This window comes from Micromys minutus, assembly GCF_963924665.1.
Source record: "Micromys minutus genome assembly, chromosome: 1".
In the NCBI taxonomy this organism is placed as follows: Eukaryota; Metazoa; Chordata; class Mammalia; order Rodentia; family Muridae; genus Micromys; species Micromys minutus.
In genome coordinates this window covers 246,133,131-246,149,862 of record NC_137969.1, presented here as the reverse complement: position 1 = coordinate 246,149,862, position 16,732 = coordinate 246,133,131, and positions in this window count along the sequence as shown.

The following is a 16,732-nucleotide window of genomic DNA, read 5'->3' as shown; positions in this document are numbered from 1 at the left end:
AAATACATTCACCCATCCAGCCAGTCTCACTGGGTTACGGTAAGATCCAAGAACAATTATTTTTTTTAACATGTATTTTTTAAAAGTAGATAAAGCAACACATACTTGCTAGGCAAAGTTTTAGAAAATCCTTAGAATTTTGTGAGACCTGCAGAATCCAGGGCTAGAGAGATGGCTTAGTGGTTAAGAGCACTTGCTGTTCTTGCAGGAGACCCAGGTTTGGTTGCTATCACCCACATAGCATTCCAAGGGATCCGAAGCCTTCCTCTACCCTCTGCTGATACTGTACATACATGGTACTCATATACACATGCAGGCAAAATATTCACACACATAAGATCACGATAAATAAACCTTTACAAATAAACAGTATGAAAAGAAAAGAGATGTATAATCCCACCCCCACCCCCAGATTCAGAATCTGCACTTTCTCCCAACGTGTGTGAGGAGTACCAGCTTGCAAACATACATAGCTATAGGTAAGAAAATGAGGTTTGAAGCCTCGCACTCAGTTTGAATTCAGTTCCTCCATAGAAGACCTTCATGGGCTTCACCGACCACCAGAGGCTCAGTTTCCTTAAGTACAAACAGACAAGGTTGTCCTCAGATGAGCACGTAGAGCACAGCCCTTGGGAGCAGGAAAAGCAAGAGGTGGAGAACGCTGTTGGTGGCCAGACAGGGAATGGATACAGAGGATGTGGGATGGCGAAGATCAGAAATAGATCAGGGCTTCCTGCTGCCAACCCCGCTGGCCCTTCCCAGTCACCATAGCTCCTTGGAACGCACTCTCAAGCCAACCATTGGGCAGATTCCCCGCGAAGATGCAAGCGCCTGGCTCTCAGACTTCTCAGTCATATGTGGAGACCTGGAGAACTTTCCCTCTGTCCCAGGCCACAGAGTGTCTCCCAACGGCGGCCAGAGACCCAGTGAGAAGGGAGACATAGGAAGCAGCGGATTCTCCCAGGTACAGTGCAGTGTGCGGACACATTTACTGACCGGAACGCACAGCACACTGGGTCTTCTGCCAAGCACTCTCCTCACTGTATCCTGAAGCAAAGGGCCCTTGCGTGACCTGTGTTCCCAAATTTTCCAGCAGTGCTGGGAAGTTTCCTCCACCAGAGTCCACTCAGGTAATCACCGACGGAGTTGAGAGTGTCACTGCAAATTGCAGAGATGGAAGCCTTCGCTCCATTTCAAGATTTCCAAACGAAAGCTTTATGGAGCAGCGGAGAGCATCGCGGAGACAGGACGATGCCCTCTTGGCACGGGCTCATTTATCTGTTCCTTGTGGACCAAAAGTTTCACTCTGGCCCAAAGGCCCCTTCCCCAGCCTTGGCCTCGGCCTGACAGCTGCTGCTTAACGGCCCTTCTGATCCACGTTTCACGGCCACAGAGGTAGAACCGACCAGGAAAGCCTAACTCCTAGCTGCCACTGTTTCTCAGAAAATGACCTCTGAGCCATGACTAGCTTGGCCCTCTGAGCTATCCAAATCTGAAGGAGGTCAAGTTAAAGATGCCCCCTCTCTGACAATCGTTTGATATTGTGCTACTTGAGGTACTTTCCCCTTTTATAAAATTAAGGGTTATATTATTATTATTATTATTATTATTATTATTATTATTATTATTATTATTATTATTATTATTTAAACTAGCATACAAAGTAATGGGTCTCATTGTGATGTTTAATTCCTTTTTTTTAACTAAAATTTAAGTATAACATTTCCCTTTTATTCCCTTTCTCCACCACCCCCTTAAACACACACACACACACACACACACACACACACACACACACTTTTTAAGCTAAAACTTGTAAATAAAGAGTTAAGGTGGTCAGTGTGATCACTCCCAGGTCTGATCAGCCCGCAGCCTACAGCATCAGCCAGAATAAGACAGCCGCGACTTTGAAGGGGCGTGAATGCAGGACTTCTCCTCACAGGAGCCTGCCTTGCCTTAGTGGCTAATGTGAAGAGGCTGTGTTGGTCTCTCTGTAAAAACTCTTATCTGACTAGAATGCAGTGAGCAGAACCACCTCAGCAGATCCACAGAACATCTGTGAGCCTTGAGGCTGCTGAAGCCACCACATCTAGACCCTGATCACCCGAACCACGGCCTAGCCAGGCTCAGCCGGGAGACCCTTTATCATCCCTGTGGCTGCCACAGTCTGAAACACTGTAGGCCCATGTGACAAAATAAGATGGGAGGAATGTGGAGGGAGGAAGGGAGGCCAGGACAGAGAGAGCCAAAGACAGCGCCTCAGACAGCTCTGCTCCCTGCCTGGATCCAGTCCTTGGATCCAAGCTGGTGGAGTTGGGAAAGGCTGTCCCATGTACTCCTAGAGCCAAGTCTCACTTTCCCCTGAGGAAGGCTGGGACAGCAGGTGACAGGGCTATGGCAGAGGAGCAGAAGCATCAGGGTAGGTAGCTGTGCAGTGAGGGACTGTTCCACTATTGTGCAAATGAGGGCTTGTGGCTTGGGACTCACCTTCTGTGACAGCGTCTTTTATAGGTTAATAAAGTGGGGAAGTGGGTCACCACTGACTATTCCAGGTCACCTGGTACCCAGCCAATGCTGTTCCACACTCTTCCTGGGAAGGCTCATGAAACAGGCTCTGTGTCTAAGTTAATGCAAAATGGCTGAGCGAGAGCAGTATCCGTAAGTAGTAGCTGAATGAGCAAATCAACGCAGGTCAGATGTGGGTTCTGAGATCGTCCCCAGCCACTGAAAGCACCACAGAATACCTGGGGATCGAAGGGACACAAAAGGGAACCTTCAAACAAGCCAGTCTCCTTGGTCCAAAGGGAAGGGAGGTGCCTCATCCCAAGGAACACCAGAGGGTGTGGGGGAGAGTTTATAGGAAGGACTTTTCTTCCAAGGCAGGGAGCCTCAGTCTGGTGACCTATAAGCTATGTTTCTCTGAGGTTGGACTACCCACGGTGTGCTAGGTGTGTGTGTGTGTGTGTGTGTGTGTGTGTGTGTGTGTGTGCGCGCGCGCGCTGTGTGATATGTGTGTTGGTATGTTAAAAGATACTTTGGGGTGTTGTTTCTCAAGTGCCACCCACCTGTATCCTGTTTGTTTTATTTGAGGTTTTCAAGACAGGGTTTCTCTGTGCAGCCCTAGTCATTCTGGAACTCACTCTGCATAAACCAAGCTGGCCTCAAACTCACAGATCCACTTGCCTTGGCTTCCCAAGTGCTGGGATAAAAGGCTTGAGCCCTCACTGCCTGGCTTTGCTTAATTTTTTACACATTGTCTCTCATTAACCTGAAACTCTTCAAGGAAGCTAGGATGGTAGGACCTGCCTGTCTCTGCCTCTGCAGATGGCGGTCTCCGCTTCCTCTCCAGCTCTGAGAAGCCACGCCTAGCTCGCCACGCCTAGCTTTTCTTATGTTGTTTTGCTCTTAGTGTTTACAATGCAAGTACTTTTCCAACAGAGCCATCTCCCTGGTCCTATTGGGGTTGACAATGCTTCTTCCTCTAAGACAATCTGGATCTTAGAGGCCCCACATCCCACCGTGCAGAATGCACCTCTATCCTTCCTTAACACAGGACAGAAGCATCTCTTCCTGTTGCCAAGCCCTCCCCAATGCCTTCCGCTGGAATCCAGACTTGCAAAACACAACTTCTCAATATGCAAATCCTCCCCCCCCCAAGTGGGACAGTGACTTGCTGGGATGACCCAGGGAGTCAATACATTGGGAGAGGGGGTTGGTGTTGAGGGTTTGAGAACAGCTTTCCCAGTGTAACTTGTGGACACTGGGCAGGTCCCATGATTGATCACTGACTGGGCATATACCTCCAGCCTAGGCAACTATAGCCCCCTCTTTCTCCTGCCTCAGCTTTCCCCAGAGTCCCTCCCTCTAAGCACAAACACCTAGCTCTCAGTTTCACGGGGAAAAGAAGACAAGGCTCACAAAACAACTTGAGTGGCTGGAACCCACGCCAGCCTGTCTGACCAAGGTTCCATTTTTTTCCAGGAAGCATATACCATAGCAAGCTGAGCCCCCTGGGCCCACACACTCCAGCCCAGATGCATAGCAGCCCTGAGGAGCTTCTGCAGTCTGAGCCCCAGATGGGTTCCCAAACCCCGAGATGAGCTGGCAACCCAAGGCCTAGCTATTCCCATAATATTAAGATCATGACGTCAACTTAAACCCATACTCCGGATATGACGTGACCCACCATGCTTCCCTGACCGCTCAGAGCCTCACTCTATGCTCTTGAGCCCCATTTCCTCAGGGCTCGTGGGCTTGCTGTTCCCTCCATTGAATGTTTTACTGTAACGTGTTCTATGTGTTCTGTGGCTCTCCGTGCCTTTGTAGTTCCTTCAGATTCTGACTCAAGACTTAGAGTAGGCAAGAAGCCTTCTTGACCTGTTAGCTTCTGCTGTTTGAATGTGTCTTCTCCAAGAGTCGGCCAGCTGCTGCCATTGTAATAGCATTAAGAGACGGGCCCTTCTACAGGCATTTGGGACAGGAGGACTCCTCTGTGGTGAATGGGGTGAGGTGTTTTTCTGAAAGGGTTCTATGGCTTAGTTGAGCTCCCCTGCGTTTCTGCCTTCCACCACAAGGTGGCAGTGTTGGACCCCTCTAAGCTAAGTCTGGCTCTAAGTGTTGGTGGGCTCCCACTTGGACTTCAAACTCCCCAGTAGAGAAATAAATTTTTCTGCCTTATTGAAAGACCACCGGAGGGTATCTTCCGTCTGAAGAGACCCGTCCCAAGGAACAGCGAGACCACTCACTTCGGATGCAAGTAGCAAGAGGTTTATTTAGATACACAGGTACCTGTGGGCACACAGTCTCTCGAAGGACTTGCGCGCCGGACAAAGGGGCAGTCCCCTTTTTATAGGGCTTGGGGGTGGCAGAAGCAAGGTACAGAAGCAGAAGCACAGCAACAGGGTTTTAATTGGTTAGTTTAAATGTGGCCAGGGAGTGAGCCCAAGGATATGGCTCTAAGGAAACAGCTCTTGGTAACAGCTGGGGCTGCAGCTCCTGAGAATAGTTGCCTTGGGCTTATCTAAGTGTGGGAACTATGGCAGACATATGGCTCCAAGGACACAACTCTTGGTTCCAGTTGGGGGCTGCAGCTTATCCGAAAGCTGGGCTTGTCTGAATGTCTTCCGTTCTTTGTCTATTGCTAGCTGGCCGCCCACCGGTATCCTGCTTGGCCACCTGGGACCCTGACCTAGCCTGCACAGCCTTACAGACCCAAGTTCTCAGAAGAGGAGGGTGGCCTTGCCCCCCCCCTTGGGACAGGGAGTTGTTTTTCGTCCTTGCCTCACCTTGTGTGGCAGGATGTCCTTACCCTGGTCCAGGTGGTCAACTGCAGATATTTTTGTTCTGACAGAGACTGGGCTGTCCTCTGGCTCACTTTTGTTTCAGTATTTTTTTTATCCCTGCCTGTTCAGGGCCTAGCACGAAATGGCGTTACTGCAGCTAAAGCAGGAGGGGGGTCTTTCATTCCCCCATTTTCTTATATACTCGAATGGAATCTTTCATTCGGGAGGTCTGGTCTCTCTCATTTTTGTAGCTCAGGTTCATATTGTCTTAGTTGATGGTACTGTTGAGTAAGAACTAAAGCTTGGATCGTAGATAGCCTGTCTTTCATGAATTGGACTAGGCGATTCAGAATACAGGGCCCAAAGAGCAATATTAGGAGAACAATAATCAATGGCCCCATTATGGAGGAGACTAGAGTGGTAAACCATGGGGACTTGTTAAACCATCCTTCAAACCAACTTTGTTCAGACTCAAATAACTTCTGTCTTTGTTTGAGCCTGTCTCTGAGTTTGGCCATATTATCTCTCACCAATCCAGTGTGGTCTGCATAGAAGCAGCACTCTTCTCTTAGTGCAGCACAGAGTCTTCCTTCTTGTAAAAACAGAATATCTAATCCTCGTCTGTTTTGGAGCACTACCTCTGAGAGGGATGTTAGAGACTTTTCTAAGGCGCTGACAGACTCTTCTAGTGCCTGTAAGTCTGTATGCATGGCTAGTTGTAATTCTCGAAATTGGGCTGTTTGTATTAGGGCTGTGGTGCCGGTACCTATCCCGGCTGTTATTGCCCCCATGGTAATGCCACCTAAGAGCAATGCCAAGGTCAGGGACACTGGTTCCCGGCGCGGCCGGACTAACTTTTCAAAGTGTTGGTATATAAATTCAGGCTCATGATATGTGACTTTAGGCCATAATTCTACTAACACACAAAACTCAGAGTTCTGATTAAATGCTGCAGCCGATACACAGGGGGTTAGACCGGTGTTGCAGGCCCAATAGGTCCCTGGTCCTGCTGCTAAGTAGTAGTTTCCTGCAGCAAGTGGCCGGCTCTGATTACAGAGGTCTTGATGAGTTAAAGGGACCATTCCCAAACAAAATCCTTGCCCTGTCACTTCTGCCAGGGTCAACTTATGGCTAGGAAAGGAGTTACAGGTCTCTGGGGTACTGGTGGAGTTGCTATAGTTTCCCAGGATAGCCACCCCCTCATAATATGGTGGGCTAGAAGTTAGGCACAGCCAACATTCTTGAGTCTTACCTGGATCGGAAACATTTAAGACCAAGTAAGCCCTGAATATTAGGTTGAGAAGTCTGTCTCCTGTGCCTCTCTGGACTTTGGCAATGGAGGTTGGTTGAGGGGAGTCAGAAGTTGGTTGAGGGGAGACAACTGTTTTTGGGGTAGTCATCTTTTGGGAAGGCTTTACCTTAGGTGGTACTCGAGGGAAAGGAAGTTTTTGTTCTGTAAGTACCGGATTGGGTCCTACTGCTCTGGTAGCCGCCTCTACCTTGAGCTGAATTTTAAAGACAAGTCCCAGATCGGGTCCGGACAGGTACCATCTTAAACCCCAGGTGTGTCCTTTTATCCATTCTCTGGCTAGCTTTCCCTGATCGGTGAAAGTGATGCTGAGGGGAAGGGAAGTAGTTCTTATCGCGTCTTTTGGCCATCCCTTCGTTATTTTAATCTTGTCCCAGGTCGAGGAGGGTCTCCAATATGCATCTCCAGTGGTTTCACATCCCCAGGCTGCACAATAATAATGGTCTAGAGCCCCACACTGTCTGGCCTTCTCTCGAGTTCGCCCGTCGCCGGGGCAGACATAGAAGTCTTGCCTCGCCAGTCCATCTATTGCCACTTGGGAGCTACACCCTGGCGTGGGGTATCTAGAGCTAATAAGTGCCCGACGGCGTCTAAACAGGGTATCGGGGTTGGTTCCCGGGATGTCCCAAGTATCTAAACCAGCTGCCAGACTACAGAAATCAGATGTGAGGGTGGGCCACCATGTGTAAAGGGGATGGTTTTCAGTCTTTCTCCAGATTATATCTCCTGTCTGGGAAACGACCTGCCAGGTTAATCGGTAGACCTGGTGGGGGCTAATTTGCCCTCCTCCCCGGCCAATCAGACATAGAAGAATAACTATGTGAAAAGTCTTATCTTTAGGGGATTTTGAGTGCATCGAACTTTCCATGTCGCCTGCCTGCCAACGGGTGAGTGAGCTGGTTTAACGTGGGACGCGTGGATCCAAGCGGCTATCCCGTCTACCTTGAGGGCTGTTGGTGTGGTGAGCAGCACAGTGTAGGGTCCTTTCCAGCGGGGTTCTAAGTTTTTAGTCTGATGCCTGTGGATCCATACAGTCTCCGACCTGGAAGGCGTGAGGTACCAGCGGCCTGTGTAGTTGTTCTTGATAGGCGGAGGCCAACGGTCTCCAGACCTCTTCCTGGATGATCTGGAGTGCCTGCAGGTGGGCTTTTAGAGACATATTATTAGCATGGCTGGCAACATCAGAGTCATAAAAGTGTATGGCTGGTGGGGGTGCCCCGTAAAGTATCTCAAACGGGGTAAGTTCATGAGGGCCTGAAGTGTTTCGGGCACGATACAGGGCTAGAGGGAGTAGGAGTACCCAGTCTCTAGTGCCAGTTGCAAGCGTTAATTTGGTTAAAGTCTCCTTAATGGTTCTGTTCATACGTTCTACCTGTCCTGAGCTTTGGGGCCTATAGGCACAATGTAGTTTCCAATCAATCCCCAGTAGCTTAGCCACCAGCTGACTTACCTGGGAGACGAAGGCAGGCCCATTATCTGACCCCAATACCAGAGGAAGTCCATACCTGGGAATGATCTCCTCTAGTAGTTTCTTGGCGACCACATTGGCTGTTTCACGTTTGGTGGGAAAGGCTTCAACCCAACCAGAGAAGGTATCTACAAATACTAGTAAGTACTTATAGCCATATAGCCCAGGCTTTACCTCCGTGAAATCGATTTCCCAGTGAGTACCTGGTCGGTGCCCCCTCATCCGGACTCCTGGAGTGATCTTGGTTTTTCCTACATTGGTCTGTGCACATGTGGAGCAGTCATCTACTACCTGCTGGAAGACATTCTCACCTTGTACCAGATAATGCTTTTCTCTATCCTTGCCCAAGAGTATTTTAAGTTTCTTAGCTCCGAGGTGGGTCATCTGGTGTAACCGTTTAATTATCTCTAAGGTTAGCTTCTGGGGTACTACCACTTTATCTTTGTAAGTCCATAGTCCCTTTTCTGGCCAAAGGGTGGCCCCCATTTTCTTTAGTAAGTCTAAGTCTGGTTCGTCATAATGCTGAGCTGAAGGCGGGACTTCTGATTCCTTCTGGGCCAGAGGGAAAGCTTGAGTGGAAACCGCGGAAGCGGCAGCTGCAGCCTCTCTAGCAGCCTTGTCAGCCATCCTGTTCCCTCGGGCCTCAGGGCTGTCTCCTCTTTGATGTCCCGGGCAGTGGATAATACTCAGTTTCTGGGGCAAGAACAGGGCTTTTAGTAGGTTTAGAATCTCAGTCTTATTTTTAATATCTTTTCCCTCTGAGGTTAGGAGGCCCCTCCTCCGATATATTTCTCCATGTATGTGTGCTGTGGCGAAAGCATACCTGCTGTCTGTATAGACGTTCAGCTTTTTACCTTTTGCCATCTGGAGGGCCTGGGTCAAGGCGATGAGTTCCGCCTTCTGGGCCGATGTTCCGGGTGGCAGGGCTGTTGCCCAAATTACCTGAGTCTCAGTGGTCACGGCGGCTCCTGCTCGGCGCTCGCCCTTGTCCAGGAAACTGCTGCCGTCTGTGTACCAAGTAAAATCTGCCTCCTGAAGAGGGTATCCGTCAAGTCTGGTCTGGTACCGTGGACTTTGGCGAGAATCTGGAGGCAATTATGTTGTTCTGGCGTCTCAGGGAGGGGCAGCAGGGTGGCAGGGTTGAGAGTCACCACCGGGCCAAAACGGGCCCGGTCTGTGTCTAGAAGCATAGCCTGATAATGAGTCATTCTGGCATTGGACAGCCACCTGTCTGGTGGTTGTCTGACCAACGCCTCGACGGCATGGGGGGCATGGATGGTCAGGGCCCATGGTCAGCTTCCCGGAATCCTTGGTGAGCACTGCAATGGCAGCCACCATACGCAGGCAGGGTGGCCACCCTGACGCCACCAGATCAAGCTTCTTGGACAGGTATGCCACTGGTCTCTTCCATGGTCCTATCTGTTGAGTCAAGACTCCTTTGGCATAACCATGTTTTTCATCTACAAACAACTCAAAGGGCTTAGTTAAGTCTGGAAGGCCAAGGGCCGGTGAGGATAGTAGGGCCTTTTTAATGTCTTGAAAAGCCTTTTGATGTTCTGGCTGCCAGTCAAAGAAGACCCCCTGTTTGGTAAGAGAGTATAAGGGAGCTGCCATCTCTGCAAACCCCGGTATCCAGAGTCGGCAGAACCCCGCAGTCCCCAAAAACTCTCTCAACTGTCGGAGTCCTCTGGGAACCGGAATGCCAGTGATGGTCTGCTTGCGGGCTTCCGTCAGCCACCTTTTCCCTTGGCTAATTTGGTAGCCCAAGTATGTGACCTGCTGTTTACAAATCTGGGCCTTTTTGGCAGATGCCCGATATCCCAGGGTCCCCAATGTCTCAAGGAGGGCAGCCGTCCCTTCCCTGCATTCTTCGTCAGAGTGGGCTGCCAGTAAAAGGTCATCTACATACTGCAGTAAGATCAATGTCGGGTGTTGGACTCTGAAGTCAGCCAGGTCTCTGTGCAGAGCCTCATCAAACAAAGTGGGACTATTTTTGAACCCCTGGGGTAAGCGGGTCCAAGTCAGCTGTCCCGACAGCCCCATTTCAGGATCCTTCCATTCAAAGGCAAAGATAGGCTGGCTGGAGGGGTGGAGCCTCAGGCAGAAAAAGACATCTTTGAGGTCCAATACAGTATACCAGATATGGGAAGGGGGTAACCCACTCAGCAGGTTGTAGGGGTTAGGAACCGTTGGGTAGATATCTTCTACCCTGCGGTTAACTTCTCTGAGATCTTGTACAGGTCGGTAATCGCCCGTGCCTGGTTTCTTGACAGGCAATAAGGGAGTGTTCCAAGGCGACCGGCAAGGGATCAGGATCCCCTGATCTAGGAGTCTTTTGATATGGGGCCTTATTCCTTGGTAAGCTTCTTGGGACATGGGGTACTGTTTGATAGATACTGGGGTGGCTGTGGCCTTTAGAGATATCATCAATGGTGGCTGCTGTTTGGCCAGTCCCATGCCCCCAGTCTCAGCCCAGGCCAGTGGGAATCTGTTCAACCAAGATGCGTCAGTTGACTCTTGGATAGTTTTAGTCTCAGACTGTTCATACAGTCTGTATTCATCTTCTAAGTTGAGGGTTAAAACATGTAGGGGCTGTCCTAGGGGTCCCGTAATGCTAGCCCCTGTCTTTTCAAAATGGATCTGTGCTCTTAATTTGGTGAGGAGATCTCGACCCAACAAGGGGTAAGGGCAGTCAGGCACATGTAGAAAGGAGTGAATCACCTTACCGGTAGCCAGGAGCACTTTACGGTCTGTAGTCCATCGATATCTCTTGCCTCCAGTGGCTCCTTGGACCCAGGCTGATCGATCACTCAGTGGTCCCACCGGGTTGGTTAATACAGAATGTTTAGTGCCTGTATCTACTAGGAAGGTGACTGGTTGCCCCCCAACATCAAGTGTTATCCTGGGCTCAGGGGGGGGCTCCTGGCCCCGACTCTCCTAATCTTCTAGTGTCAGGAGCGACCCCGGGGGTCTGGGTCGACGAGGCCCCTTTGGCCGTTTGGGGCAATCCCTGATCCAGTGACCTTTCTCTTTGCAGTAAGCACATTGGTCTTGTTCTACTCTTGGTCCCCTTCGATCTCCCGCCTGTCTTCCTAACTGCTGTCCTGACACTACGGTGGCCATCAGTCTGCTAATCTCTCTATTTCTCTTACGTTCTCTTTGGTTTTCCCTTTCCTCTATCTCATTTTTAAATCTTTCCTCTCTCTCTTCTTGAGTTTCTCTCTTATTAAATATACGCTCAGCCTCTTTTAACAGATCCTGTATTGTGCTTTCTCTAAGACCTTCTAACCTCTCTAACTTCTTTCTAATATCTGGTGCTGACTGCCAAATAAAGGACATGGCAAGATTGCATCCTGGATCTTCTGGATCATAAGGAGTATAGATGCGATATGCCTCTTTGAGTCGCTCCAGAAATGCAGAAGGCGACTCTTCAGATCCCTGAATGACCTGCTTTACCTGAGCCAAATTTGTGGGGCGCCTTGCAGCCCCGTGGAGACCCGCTATAAGCAACTGGCAATAGAGACGCAGGTGGCTCCTACCTTCCAGGGTGGCAAAGTCCCAATCGGGACGCTCAAGAGGAAAAGCAGCATCAATCTCGTTTGGCAGCTGAGTGGGGCGGCCATTGTCGCCCAGGACATTTTTCCGAGCTTCCAGAAAAACCCTCTGTCTCTCTTCAGTGGTCAGTAACGCCTGCAGCAACTGCTGACAATCATCCCAAGTGGGCTGATGGGTAACTAAAATAGACTCAATAAGGGAGGTCAGCATAGAGGGATCTTTAGAAAAAGGCGGGTTGTTATTTTTCCAGTTATAAAGGTCAGAAGCCGAAAAGGGCCAGTATTGCAGCTGGCCGTTCGGTCCTGTTCGTAGGGGATAAGCCTGGGAGGTGGAGTCAGGAGCTGTCTCCCGCTCTCGGCGCCCGCGGAGGCATCCGGCCACTGGGGATGAAGCCGGTTCAGGTGGGGACGGAGGTTCCACAGGCACTGGAACAGCTTCTCCTGGTGCTCGCGCAGCGAGATACGGCGGAGGCTCTTCTGCCAGGAGGTCCACTAGCATGTCATCCCCAGGTGGCAGCACGACCGGTTTTTCTTTTTGTGCTGCTTGGGGATTTTTAGTCACTGTGGGATAAAGGGAAGACTGGGAGGGTACAGCGGGGGCGGGGATCGGTTGGAGAGGAGAGTGCAGAGTCGGAGCGGACGGGGAAGGAGGGAGCTTAGGAGAAACAAAAGGCTTAACCCACGCAGGTGGGTATAAGGCAAGGTATTCCCAGGGGGCGATGTAAGGTACTTGATCCGGGTGACCATGGGGACCTGGATCCATGATCTTGGCTTTTACCTGGGAAATAATATCAAGGTTAAAGGTGCCGTCCCGCGGCCATCCTACACCAAACGTGGGCCACTCTCCCGAGCAAAACATGGCCCACTTTCCCTTTCGGATTTCTACCGAGAGGTTATGGCCTATGGCGGTGTCTCGAACATCCTTCCAGTGCTGCAGAGTAAGGCTCAAGGGGGTAGTGACAGCCTGCTCCATAGTTTCAAACAAGGTAACAACAAATACGGAACAAACAAACAAAAGACAAAAACAGATCAACACAGATCGCGCTGCACGGCCCCGGGGCCAAGTCCTAACAAAAGTGTCAGACAGAGACCATACGGATGAGGGTCCAGATCTGGATCCCTCGTCTCCCAGAAGTTCCACGTACCCTTCAGACAAGGGGGGGGGGCAAAGAGTCCGATTCTGGTAGTGGATCCAGTCCCGATAAGTCGGGCTCCCGGTGCCCGTGGAACGTCTTCCAGGGCTGCGGAGGGGGAGTGTGAGCTCGTCAGCTCCTCCCAAGTCCACCAGATACTGATTACTTGGCGCCAAGTACCGAAAATACAGAATTCGCTGCGCAGACAGTTAAACAGACGATCAGACACAAACAAGGGCTGGCCAGCTTACCTCCCGATAGTGGGTCGGTGGTCCCTGGGTAGGGGGTCTCAGGGTTCCCGGCCAACGCACCAAATGAAAGACCCCCGGAGGGTATCTTCCATCTGAAGAGACCCGTCCCAAGGAACAGCGAGACCACTCACTTCGGATGCAAGTAGCAAGAGGTTTATTTAGATACACAGGTACCTGTGGGCACACAGTCTCTCGAAGGACTTGCGCGCCGGACAAAGGGGTAGTCCCCTTTTTATAGGGCTTGGGGGTGGCAGAAGCAAGGTACAGAAGCAGAAGCACAGCAACAGGGTTTTAATTGGTTAGTTTAAATGTGGCCAGGGAGTGAGCCCAAGGATATGGCTCTAAGGAAACAGCTCTTGGTAACAGCTGGGGCTGCAGCTCCTGAGAATAGTTGCCTTGGGCTTATCTAAGTGTGGGAACTATGGCAGACATATGGCTCCAAGGACACAACTCTTGGTTCCAGTTGGGGGCTGCAGCTTATCCGAAAGCTGGGCTTGTCTGAATGTCTTCCGTTCTTTGTCTATTGCTAGCTGGCCGCCCACCGGTATCTTGCTTGGCCACCTGGGACCCTGACCTAGCCTGCACAGCCTTACAGACCCAAGTTCTCAGAAGAGGAGGGCGGCCTTGCCCCCCCCTTGGGACAGGGAGTTGTTTTTCGTCCTTGCCTCACCATGTGTGGCAGGATGTCCTTACCCTGGTCCAGGTGGTCAACTGCAGATATTTTTGTTCTGACAGAGACTGGGCTGTCCTCTGGCTCACTTTTGTTTCAGTATTTTTTATCCCTGCCTGTTCAGGGCCTAGCACGAAATGGCGTTACTGCAGCTAAAGCAGGAGGGGGGTCTTTCATTATGAATGGAACAGCCCCGGGTGTTTTGTTACAGCAACTCAAACAGACCCAGACTCTATTAACAGTAGCTAACACTGCTTCCTCCATTTCTCTTCAGAGCCCTGGCACCATCGGGCAGGTTGTGTTTTTGTTTGCTGGTTTAATGAGATGTTCACAGGATCACTAATATAGCTGAGGAGCTGCACTTATTACTTTTCTCATTGATATAACAAGATGTCTAACAACGGGAACTTAAAGAAGGAAGGAAGGGTTCAGCTTGGTCCACAAGCTAAGGGCACAGCCCATCATGACGGGAGGCATTGGTGGCAGGGGCACATTGGTGGAGGCTGCTGGTCACATGGCATCCACAATCAGGATTGACAAACACCAGCTCTCGGCTCATGTTCTCTTCTTCCTACCATTTATTCAGCCTGGGATCCAGGCGTAAGAGGATGACGTCACCACATTCAGGGCTTGCCTCCCTCCTTAGGCACACATTTCTAGAAACAACACATGAGTGCGCATGCGCGCGTGCACAAAAAAGAGAGAGAGAAGAGAGAGAAGAGAGAGAAGAGAGAGAGGAGAGAGAGGAGAGAGAGGAGAGAGGAGAGAGAGAGAGATCACTCCTGGGTGATTTCAATCCAGTCAAGTTGACAGTAAAGATGAACCATCGGGAGCTTCTCAGGTCCCACAAGCCTCACCTCAGGGCTGACTAGCAATGAGAAGGCAGAAAGGGGTCTCTCAGCACTCTGGCTTCTCTGGGGACATTTGCCACCTTTCTCCTCAGAGGATCATCTCTCTATTCCACTCACCCCGTGTTCAGAGCAGACTGTGGCCGCACCACTACAGTGTGGTTCGTTGCGGATCCAGCTAGCTGGTGACTACCTCTGTCACTTCTCTCCTTCCAAATTCCCAGGGAAGGAACCTTGGCTGGAGCGGATGTTCTGAGTTCCCACCCACGTGGTCTGAGAAGAGAGGTCACATTCACAGAATGGTTTCCAGAAGTCTGTACCAAACAGGGAAGGAAACACAGATGGGGACACTGTGAGAGCTGAGAAACTCCGTACATAAGCATCTGCATCATTTGTCAGTGCTGAAATCTCTGGGTAGAAATGGGTATTTCAAAGAATACAGCTACCCTTGCAACCATCTCAGTCTGGGGACAAACCTGGGCAGCCTTTTAGAACAGCCTCACCTCACCCAACCAACTGGACTATCATCTAACCCATCTGCAGCTGTGCTTGCAGTTCCAAATATGGACACGAGAGGGCACTTCAGTACAAGAAGTAAATTTCACAAAGCCACTCTTAGCTGCAAGATTCCAACCTCTCAGGGGTAAGGAGTTTGTAGGACTGACAGAGGCTGTTAGGCTAGCACCTAGCATACACACACACACACACACACACACACACACACACACGTATGTGCATACAAACAAATACAAACATATACATGTACACATATACTCATGTACACACACAAACACACCACATACAAACATGAACACACACAGAAACACAACCATACACATAGAAACATATATACATGTATGTACACATACATACACATGCTCACAAACATATACACATACATATACACACACATGAACATACCACATACAAACATGCATACATTTACAAACACACACATACATACACATACACAAACTCACACTTTTTATCTTGTTTCAAAACAGTGTCTCACTTTGCAGAATAGGCTGGCCTCAAGACCAGAGACTTTCTGTGGCCATCTCCCCCACAGGAGGTTATAGGCCTAGACTACCACACCTGGCTTTCCCATTAGAAGTCAGACTGTCTTTTAAAACTCTTCCCAAATTTCTAGTTCTGTGGTCTTTGTTGAGTATAGACCTTGTGAGCTGTTTTATTTTTTAATCTCCACTTTGATCTCCCTTTTCTTGACAATGCCACTTGATGAACAAAGGGTTTTTGATCTGTTTTGTTTTTAAATTGTTTTAGATTTATTTGTGTGTATATGAGGGGGGTGTTTTGCCTGTGTGAACATATGTGCACTTGCTGAGTGCCCATGGATGATTGTGAATCACCATCTGGTGCTGGGAACCAAACCCATGTCTTCTGAAGAGCAATAAATGTTCTTGACTACTGGGCCACCTCTCCAACCCTTTGTTTTGCTTTTGATAAGTAATTTCTCATTTTCTGTTAAGGGCCCAGAAAAACTGGATGGCCTGCACCTATGTTTCCTGCATTAAAAAAAAAATTCCCCAAAACGTTCATTTTTTTTAAATGGACACACACACACACACACACGGAAAAAGTCAACTTATCCCTATTTATTTTATGTGTGATTATGTATGTGGGGGGGGTGCTGGTGTCAGCAAAGCTCGGGAGAGGGGATTGCACCTCTTGAGGCTGTGGTTACAGGCAATCAACTGTCTGGTGTAAGTGTTGGGAACCAGACTTGGTCCCAGGCAAGAACAATATCTGTAGCTATTAATTCTGAATTGTCTCCAGCCCCCTTGAGTTTTTAATAGAGATGTATTGTGCATGCAGAAACATATGTATACAAATTATATACAAACATCTAGAAACATTTGTATAAAGTCACAGGCTCCATGTCCTAGAAGGTTGTTTCCTGTTCTCTGCCCCATCTTTTCCCTTTCTCTTCTGTCTTAGGGTTTTATTGCTGTGAACAATTTGCCTAATGTCAAAGCAGTCTTCAGATTTTCAACTTCTTTTTCATCTTTGCTGATGGCAACAACTTCTCCTGAGCAGGTTCCACTCCCTGTTAGCAGCTTTCCTTGGTAGGTATCCCACCCCCCTTGCATCTTTAACATCTTTGGGTCTCCAAGGCAGCTTCAATGTTACAGCTTTTTGTTTCAATATCTGGGATCTTCACATGACCTTCTGGGTTCCTCCAAGGGCTGGCTTCAC